The sequence below is a fragment of the Leuresthes tenuis genome, unplaced genomic scaffold (assembly GCF_036924035.1).
Source record: "Leuresthes tenuis unplaced genomic scaffold, fLeuTen1.0.hap1 SCAF_12, whole genome shotgun sequence".
NCBI classification, from domain to species: domain Eukaryota; kingdom Metazoa; phylum Chordata; class Actinopteri; order Atheriniformes; family Atherinopsidae; genus Leuresthes; species Leuresthes tenuis.
Window position 1 is genome coordinate 27,453,877 of NW_027325366.1, and position 10,937 is coordinate 27,464,813.

The following is a 10,937-nucleotide window of genomic DNA, read 5'->3' on the forward strand; positions in this document are numbered from 1 at the left end:
TCCTGTTATTGCTTATCAGCTATGGTGGAGTCTTGGTGGTCTTATGCTTTAATTCATTTATCCTACAAAACATAAATTTACTTGCTACAAATCAGAGAGAGGGATACTGTGTCAACAGAAGGGATTCAATTGTATGAAAATGAAAAATGAATAGGCCTCTTTGGGGAAATGAGCAACAATGGAGGGAAAATTAACACAAGAACAGATGAAAAAAAGCATGGAAAGACAGAGAGCAAGATAATGAAAGTAAGAAAGAGACAGAGACCTTAGAGGTAACACGACACTATAATGCTCCTCCATTTGTGTGAGTTCTCCTCCAATCCCCAATACCCTATCAATCTAGCAGTGAGATGTTGATTACACAAAGGGCACATCCAAAGATCAGCTCTGTGTGGGGTTTCATCTGATACCAATGAGTGTAATAATAGGAGTGGGAGAGACTAACACATGCAGCGAAACAAGTTTAACTCGTGTTTACGAAATGAAGCCATCTCACTTATTTTTCTCATGAAATATGTAGAATTAATTATGCGCTCAAAATACACATTCTCAAATTTGCACTCATTCTCAAAAAGCGTACTCATGACCTCTACGTTGGTGGAGCTTGGTGTGTTTGGAGGAGACAGTTATCTTTATGGGTTAATGCAGGCCCTGGAGGTGATGGCTCAGCTGCTGCCGGAGTTCCACAGCCCACCCAACCAGCCTGCTAATACAAAGAGATTTAATTGTCCATTTTGTGCACAACAAAGCATCTTCCCTGTTCAAGCAAAGCTTGCCTCAGGAGCATTAAATGGCATTTACTGTACAACAAAACACCTCTGGGGCCTTTGACACGACTTATCTTGCATAGGGTTGTTCCTGAACATGAGGTGAGTGGCGCGCTAAGCCAGATAAATTGCTTTACAGATAAAACACAGCTCGAGCAGTGTCAGGTTAAAATGTACTTTGGCAACGTAACTGCACTCCTTGAGAACTATACTTTGTGAGAAAATATAAGTGCTTTTCTCAAGGAACCTGTCATCATTGCAACATCCTAAAACAACACTTGCTGCCTTGAGAAAGACCCATTGACCCACATCTTTGTCTTGGGTGGATAAACACTGAGATGACCTCGCCGTTCATCTTTAACTCATCTTTCTCCATCGCCCTGGCTCCCCTAAATCTCCCTACATGCATTGTGCTTTTCTGTTTCTTCCTTTCCTCCCTCTTTGTCACTCTCACATTCTTGCTTGCGTTTGTGTCATTTATCAAACTCAGTCTCTCTGCCCCATGTTTTCTCCTTCTCCTCTGTTATCTTGGACTGTGAAAACATGGCTGCCAGGAGTTGGTGGGAGACCGAGGGCGCCTGGTGTCTATTGGGGCTTCTTTGGCTCAGGGTCTGTTCCTGTGTGAAGACAGGGCAGGCCTTTTTCACTTTAGAACAGATAATAAACATGGCTGTTTGTGCAACAACAGACTTGGAACGCCTTGATGAGAAGCAAACAACCAGGTTACTAAAGTGCTCACATATGTGCATGAGCAAATCTTGAAGAGTACACACAGCATCTTTTTCCATTTCCATTCAGTTCAAGAAAATGCTCAGCCTTATTAAAGGAAGCAGTAAAGGCCTCCGTTTACTGTAAAATACTGTATGTGCTGGTCCATTTAAACCCAGTGTATCCATAATGCAGTATACAGGTTTAAACAGTGTTTATAAAACGCAACCAGTTATGTCTTATGTCCATGGTGAATAGACATTTAATGGCCATTTTGGTGTTTAAGCACAAGATGGCGTCCTTGGAGCAGAAAGTAACTTCATCTTATCTAACTTAACAGTCTTCACTGATAGGGCTGATGGTAATGATCTTCACAATAATGGCTCAAAAAATATACATGATACATATAGTATTATCTAAAGTGACTTAAACAAAACAGAGATCACAAGACAGATAAAAAAGGGTGACAAGAAATCATGAAACAAACACACAACTTTCACTTTAAATCATGTGTGGATGTTTGCATGTAAATGTCAAAATGTTGCAAACGTTGTGTCTGCCAGAAAATGAAACAGAAAAGTCAGCTGGCATTCTCATCTTAGAAACCCATGTAAACATCCATCTTTTTTAACTGTAATTATCACAAAGCTTTGAAACAAATTCTTGGATCTGTTGTGACTGCCACCTCGCATACCTCTTGACCTCTTGAGTTGAACTTGCACACACACAAATGCACAATTTGAGCGTGCACACACATACACACAGTCATAGACACAAACATTTTGAGATAACAATAGCACACAAACATGTTGTAATCATACCCAATTAGAGATGCCCTGAGGTAAGTGAGGCGGCACGAAAAACAAGCACATCTGACTTCTCTAAGTGAGAAGACTGTGTGTATATCCATGTGAATAGCTTTTGTATAGAATGCTTTTAGAATGGCATGATCAGATTTTTAGATTTTCTAAATTTCTGCATATTTCAAAGTTCTGTTTTGATATGCTACATTTTCAGCACAAGGAATTTTGTTTAAAGCTTTATGAAAGTCTCCTTTTAAATCAGGATTAGTTTAGATGGTTGTGAAGAAAAGGAACTATAATCAAGAGTGAGTTCCGGCAGCAGTAGAGTACTGCACTCAAACCCAGGACATTATAGTCATACACTGAGCAGCTTAGTAGGTTTCATTAAAGGACTTTGAAAAGGACACTTGACTCTTTTTCTTTTGGGACCAAAGTATATAACACTGGATGACAACGACAACTTTTCCTTACATTTGTTGCCCCTTACACACAACTAATACAATTACAGAAAATAGCTCCTTTATGAGGAATGAAATTTAATCCAGTGTGAGCTGGTCAAAGCAAGCTTTTGCTCTAAACCCAAAACCCTGCCCAAAAAAAGTAAACAGATACACACAAGTTATAAAAATATAGTCTATCGACCAAATAAACCATATATTTAGGTCATTCACATTTATTAATTTAGCTGACAATTTTATCCAAATCGACTTACAAATAAAAAAAGAGAATTTAAGTTTCAGTGCAGTAAGAAATCTGGTTCTACACTTGGAGAGCCAAGTCATCTAAACAGCAGAGTTTAAGTAGAACAAGAGCAGTAAAGTAAAGTGTTGGGAGAGGAGGTTTTCAATCTTCAAGAGATTCTTGAAGCTAGAGAGGAATACCCTATGCTCTGATAGCACTTGGTAGCTCGTTCCACAATCATGGAACCACAAATGAGAACAGTGTTGACTGTTGTGCGTAGAATGTAAAGTGAATGCATGCAACATATTTCCATTTGAAGGCACAGTTTAAACGACAAATGCTGTCTTTTGTAATAAATAAATAAACAATAAACTAATAAACAACACTTGCTTGAATGCAAAGGATTTGAAGAACTGGAATGAGCTGATACTGGCAGATGGTAATGAATAAGATGATTTCAGCCTTTTGAAGAAAGGCTCAACTAAAGTGTATGGGGTTAAATGAAACATCCACTGCATCCCCCTTGGCCTAAAATATAAGTTTACTTTCCTGCTGAAATATAAGTTTACTTTCCTTCTTTTCCAAAGAACCCAAAAATATTTTCTTTTCCTTTCAACAGGGGAAAAAAATCATGGAAGTTCATCCCGCTTTGGTGCCTGTTTTGTTAAAGGATCCTCGGTGAAGTTTTATCTCCCCTCGGGCCTCTGTTCTCTGTACATTGTGTGAGCTGTTAGAATCATCCAAAATAAAGCCAGTTCTCACTACCCGAGGATATTTTCATTCCCTGCAAAGACTGGTTAATTGATTGGAACCACACTGAGGCCCCAGCATAGGATTGCAACACAAATACAATACAAAACAGTGAGAAACAACTTTGTTTCTTTTCTAATAACACACATGTGTTACTGGCACTGAGGAGGTACACCATGTGTTACATTTACAGCATGGCATGTGTAAGTGTACTTTGTAGATCATTAAAACAAACTAGCTTAAAGTGAAAGACAAAATGCATATGATAGTATTAAATGTCAGTAATAGGAAAGAAATTCACATCCCTACCGATTTACCTGCTGATTTAAAAGTCCTATCCTTCTACTGGTGCAAGATTAAGGCATACAGTGTTATGCTGTTGTTTCATTGGAAGTGTCCAGGGAAAACACTGAAGGAGGAAAAACTGACTCAGAGGTAGACAGTAGAAAATTAGGTGAAATGTGTGGGGAAAGGTGAGCCATACATCTCGCATATGAGAAGTTTTTGTTTTGATCTCCTTCTTTTTCAGACCAGCACTTCAGTCATATAGTGTTGATCTTGCAATCGTCTAACAAGGAGCCATGTTATCTGTCTCAGCATGATGTTATTGCTCAGCTATTTGCACTGTTTGTCCCATTCTGTCTGATCTAAACATTTGAAGCAAATTCACTCACAAATCGTGTGTCAAAAAAAAACTTCAGATATTGACAGTCTGAGGCACCCATACTGTTTTTCCTTTTCTCTCTCCGTTTCTCAGAAACACACATGCACAGTACCAAGAATTTATTTGTTAGACGGTTGTTACCAGAGTTGAGGCTTGTAATTGACAAACCTCTGCGCTGCCGCGCTCCTCTGCTTTGCTCGTTTTCATCAACCCAGTCCAAAACTTTCCAAGAAACTTGACCTTTGCTTGAACCCCCCTTTCAGAAAGATGCCGAGAGTAAGGGTGTGACAAACATAATTTACACTGTGCGATGTTACTGGTCCATGTGCTGAGGTAACCAGAGGCCAGGACGCAGAGAGACAAGAAGAGGGATTTTTGCAAAAATAGCCGCAAGCTATCTTTAAGTGCATGTACATTGTAATTATACTTGACCTTATCATAAATCCTATTACAGTAAACTACCTTCTACTTAATTTGTGGTATGTATGACAGTTTGGGTTCAGGATGATCCTTGTGAATACATTAAGCGGTGACAGTAACTAGGAAACCAACTCTGCAATTTCTCCAACAATGAACTCGAAAACTCTAAAGTTATGGAAGCCCACAACTGTACCAATAGAACACATAAAAAGAAGGTCAGGCCACAGTGGGATCTTTCTAAATTAAAAAAGAAAGTAGTATACTGAATCTCTATTAAAGATCCACCTGGAACTTTACCAGTGTGAAGGACATAGTTAAACCAAAGTTGCCATGGTTTTCAGTCAAGCATTAAAGCAGCTGCAGCTGAACTTTATAGTTAGAATGAGGGAAACAATCTGTTTTGATACAATTTAAAACAACGCAGAATTCTGGTAATACCACAGACATGCTTTTGTGCACTTTTTTTTACAATATATGAGATGACTGCTAGCACTGCAATGTTTTTACGCTAACTTTGAAGCTACAGTACACTACTTAAGCATAGAGTCTGAAAACAGTGGCAAAGCTAGCCTGGCTCAGTTCCCAACAAAACCTGTACAGCAACACCTCAAAAGTTCACAAATCAACTTGTTAGAAACAGTTTGTTAAACGAAAGACATAGAGTTTATATAATACAATTGTAAATCCAAAAAAAGATGGCATTCTGTGTAAATTGCAAAAAAAGAAAAGAAGAAAGAATGCAATGATTTCCAAATCTTTTCAACCAATATCAGTACCAGAACAAAGATGTATCAAATGTTGAATGTGAGACAGCCACAAAAGTTGGGACAGGGACATGTTTACCACCATGTAGCATCCCCAATCATCTGGGAACTGAGAAGAAGAATTTACTTTTGGGAAAGAAATGTTGCTCCACTTTTCTCTCATATATAATTCCTGCTGCAGCCTTGGATCTTCTTTGTTGTATTTTGCATTATGATGCAAAATGTTTTCAGTTAATAAAAGGCTGGGACTGCAGACAGGTTAGCACCCTGACTCTTCTACTACAACCACTGCTGCTGTAATAGATACAGTATGTGGTTTAACATTGTTTTGCTGAAGCATACAAGGCCTTCCCTGAAAATTGGATTGGTTGCCTGGATGGAGGCATATGTTGCTGTAAAATCTGTATATACCTTTCAGCATTATTGGTGTGGTTTCCACATGTGCAAGTTATCAGTTCCAGAGGCACTGACGATCCCCCATGCCATCAGAGATACAGGTTTTCTTTAAGTGAGCATTGATAACACGCTGGACGGTCCCTCTCCTCTTTAGTCCAGAAGATGTGGTGTACATGACTTCCAAAAATTATTTCAAATTTTTATTTGTCTGATCACAGAATTGTTTTCCAGCTTGCCTCGTTCTATTTTAAATGAGGCCTCTTCCTTTCAGTTCTAACCTGCACATGGTACAGTGAACTGTGTTCACAGACTATGATTTCCGGAAGTGTTCCTGAGCTCATGCATTGATTTCCATGGCAGAAACATGTCTCTTTTTGACCCACTGCTGTCTGATGGCCTGAATATCACCAGCATTAAAAAATGATATACTTTTTTACTGGGATACAAAGTGTCTCTGCATCCCAGTTGTTGAACTGTTGGCTATGAGTTCCTGCCCATGTTGTCTACTGAGAGAATTCTGTTGCTTTTACCTGTGGACACTGTATGTGTGATCATCAGCTAAGTTGTTGCCAAGCAACAGAAACAACACCCCAATCCATTCATGGCTGTCTCTGAAGATCTTCCTCCTGAAACGTTGCATCCTGTGAGCTGTTTTAAAACTCTATTTATTTGTTTAACACCTTGTTCAACTTCTTTTTCGAAACAACATTTCGAATTTGCCAGAAATGTGTTTTCATGAGAAAGTCTGTAAATTTGATGAAGTACGTCAAAGCTTTTACTAATTAGAATAGTGCAATAGTACCAGAAAAAAAGTTAATCGCTTTGAGGGTGCAAAATCCTTTGTTTTGGCCTGGAGGGTAAGGTCACCAGACATTCTAGTTTGACACTTGGCTGTGTTTGAATTTCAGCAAAACAAATCTAAAATTGTTGGACTGAAGTCATCAAGAACACAAACTGAAGAAACTTAAAGGTCAAAAGTTCCGCATTTCCAGTTTTTTTAACTGTAGTATAACTGTGTATAACTTCTGTTTCATAATTCTACCACACTAAAAGTTTACAAGCTGATGGCATAAGACCATAAACTATATATTCCTGAATACTGTATGACCTAATATGTTTACATGGCACTCTCCACCAGACTGTGAAAACTTAGCTCAGTCATGTCTCTCCCTGCAGGACAATAAGGATTCCATTGAAGCAGACACTGCAACCTTACAAAAATACAGGCGCTATTGGGAAAACTTTGTGTTTTAGTTTATTATTGAATTAAGTGTTCGTCAGTTTCATATTTCATGTAGCAAAGAGAGAGAGACTGAGCAGAGCAAGATAAAAATAATAAATGTTTTCACAGGAAAATCTTGTTAAAGCAAAAAGATATTCAGCGACAAAACTGGAAAATGAGAAACAAAGCTGGAACAAGTACTTCACAAAAATTAAGTTTATGTCTCTGGATACAAGAGTCAGGCTGAACTGAGAATAGGAGTGAAATGTTTCCCACATCATTCTTAATGAATGTTCCTAAACAGAAACATGCTCTCTGCTAAAAAATGGGACACTGTGTGTGTTAAAGGTTGAAGCAGAGACAGCAAGATAGAAAAAAAAACAACACTCAAAGAGGTCCAGAATAGAGTTATACAGCTGACCCAAGTTCTCGACATGGGTTCTGGTCCAGATGTGGGGAGTGTCAGAGTTATGTTTTTACATTTGAGTGACTTTGTGTGCAAAATCTCTCTCTAAATGTGTCATTTAATTTAAAAAAATGGTGCAAAAATGATCATGTTTTGTAATTATCAGTGGTTAATTCTGAAAAATATTTTCTTAATGTTCCTGAAGAAATAAAACACTTAATGGTAGGCAAATTAATGTGAGTAACAATCAATTTTAAGTAACTATCTGATCAGATTTTGTCTTTATGTAATGATACGGAGAAACACGTACGTCATTCAGTTGAGAAAGTAAACAACGATATGATGAACAGTAATGTAGCCTTCACTGAACTGCTATGAAATCTTTTAGGTCTGAGGTGTCTTAGATGATGAGAACTCTTCTTTTGTCACTGCTCTCAGTAGCTGTTAGCTTGGCTCCCCCATGAGAATTCCCCCATGCTCCTCCAAACAAAGAGTGCTCTGACCGCCGCCTACTGGAAGGTATAAGTAAGTCACACAACCTCACAGATGAAAACTCAAACTATCCATTTGAAGGAATACAGATTTTAGCACATTATTTGCTATTTGGCTCCCCCTGCAGTTATAGGATGTAACACCACTGTAACAAATAACTCCGTCTGAGCCCTGCAAATGTACAGGCATACACGGGATTTTTTTTGTCATGTTGAGGAGACCATAAAGACGCTGTTAAAAGCTGACAAGAATGTCAAGCAACTGAAAAGCAAAATGGTGTGGTGCGGAGCTGGAAACTGAAGTTGTGAACTGCTGTATCTCAGCCCTGAGGTGCTTATGGGCAGTTTCAGACCTGGAGAATGTACATAACAAAAGTTAATGTACTTCAAACTGAGCCTGTAGCACATAGTTTAAAGGTTCATAAACTTCTCTAGTGTTGCTTTAAGTCTAAATCTAACTCTCTACATCAGAATTTTGACTCATGACTCCATATCTTTCCACTGGTAAAGCTAATTCGGACTAATTCTTTTTTCTCTTAATTGTGACTTAAGTGAACATTTCACGTAACAGTGGGACATATTTTTCATTTTATCAAAACTTTTAAAAAATAATCTATGTATTCATTTTTTTTTTTTAACAACAACTTACCATATATTCCAGCCTTTTTTACAGTACGACAAAGCCTCTGTTTTCCTGAAACCTTTACACTAAAAGAATTCCTCACTGTCTTAAAACAGATATTGTCTCTGCATTTGTTTTTGATTATCAAAGTAAAGAGATTGGTTCAATGTGTCAGACATGTTTACAGAGAACTGTGATTCATACAGTGATAATGTTATTATCATTATGTGTGACAGAGAGATTCAGATGATAGTGTGTAGCACATCCTGCTTCATAACTGAAGTCGAAATCACAAAACCACTAAGTCTACATGCAACGCAGCTCCTCTCACGTCTTGAAATAATTAAGCACAAATTTGCCATTCCAGCCAAATTTCCCAGGTCAGGGTGAAGTGATAAATCCCTCTGGGAGAAAATTTGATGTGGTATTGTTTCCCTGATCTTCTAAATTTGTGTATGGCAGCTTAATTACGTCTGAATGCTAAATCCGTGTTATGTTTTACCACTCTGGTGACTCCATGCTGGCAGAATGCTTGCTTCCCTGCGCTGATGGGGGAAAAGCCTTTTTATTTGTGGTTTCTGAATCTTTATTCGAAGCTACTCATAAAGTACTGAGATGAGTGATATCATGTGGACTTCATCAACAAGGGAGCTTTTTGTTATACTTTATAGTCTTTTAAATAGAGAGATTAAAGACTGTGACACACAGGCAAAGTTAGACAGCAATGGGAACCACCAATTTCAACAACTCCTGCTTTCTTCATGTTTGTATCTACTTACAGAGCACATGGGTTCTTGCATTTCTAGAATTGAAGCATTTTTTAAAAAAGAAGACACAAAATCAAGGGATATGGTTGGCAAAGAAAATTACCTCACCTGGGGTTAATGGAGGTTACCAGGCAACATGGATCAATGAAATTACGCTCTGGTTCCTTAAAGGGAAGTTTATGTCAGCCAACACTGACATTTTACTCATAGTAGGCAGTGTTTACTGTTGCTATAGATGGGCTTCCATTGCCATTCTTTACTTGCATTTAGATGACATGAATAAGAAAAGTTAAATGGAAACAGTAAAACCTGAAGAAACTTCCACTAATGCAAAAACATGCATTTGCTTGAAGTCTTCAATGCCTTTTTTGAAGAAGGCTGGATGCGCTGTAGGGGGAGGATAAACAACTTTTTGAATTCCATCTGACTTAACAAAGATTAAAAGGAGGAAACTGTTTCTGATCTGAGCTGTCAAACAATTAAACTTGTTTAACTCACTGGTGTTTTCCAATATACAACCTCCCAGATAGTCCCAGAGATTAAAGTATATCCTTAAGATTATCCCTTTGGACTTTCCTCTGGTGGGTGTCGACTTTAGATGTTGTCACTTAGTTTCTTTTTGAGGTGAGAGCTCAAATTTCCAGTTAGGATAACTACTTCTTGTACTGAACTACAATCTCAAGCTACAACTTATATTCAAGGTACCCAGTTAAAAAAAAGTTAAAGGAAATGTGTCTGATTCATATTTAGTTTTTAAGCTTTTCGTGGGATTGCCTCAGATTTGGTTCACAATCCAGTGTTTTGTCTCTGGTGAGTTTGGTGCAGCTGGTCAGTAAATTAAATAGTAAACACACAACTGGCTGGAGTTCTTGCAATTGGAAAGGAGAATTAATTGAGCTAGCTAGGTTTCCTCAATCACCAACTTGTTCTCACTCCAAAATGTTGACGTTTGGCATTACATTTCAATGCTGCATGTGCCCACTTTGGCATCACTTTGCAATGTAGAGTTACATAACGTATAGATGCTATGGAACCGTACTCTGCTGATGCTGTCATTAACTTGGGACTCAGCACTGTGGTAACCAAGAAAATTATGAGGTTTGTTGTAGAAGGGAGAGGTGCACCAGTTTAAATGTTCTATAACATTATGAGAGGGTGTTAACTATCATTAGAAATCCCGAACAACAGCTTGTTGAAAAAAAGAGACAAGAGTGATCAATTGTATTTGTCTGTGTGGCAGCTGGCAGCTCACTCAGTCCTATACTATGGATTGACAACTCTTCAAAATAAAACACTACCCTAATTACCACAGAAAGTCAAGTTTATCAGAAATTGTTGTCCATTACAACCTGTAGGGTACAGTGTAATTCCATCCTTTCATGTTATCATTGATAGAGGCTTATCTGCTGGGACAGAGTGGTCATCACTGAAAAGTTCTGAATACACTGTAGTCCCAAGAGCCCTGAAGATAAACAA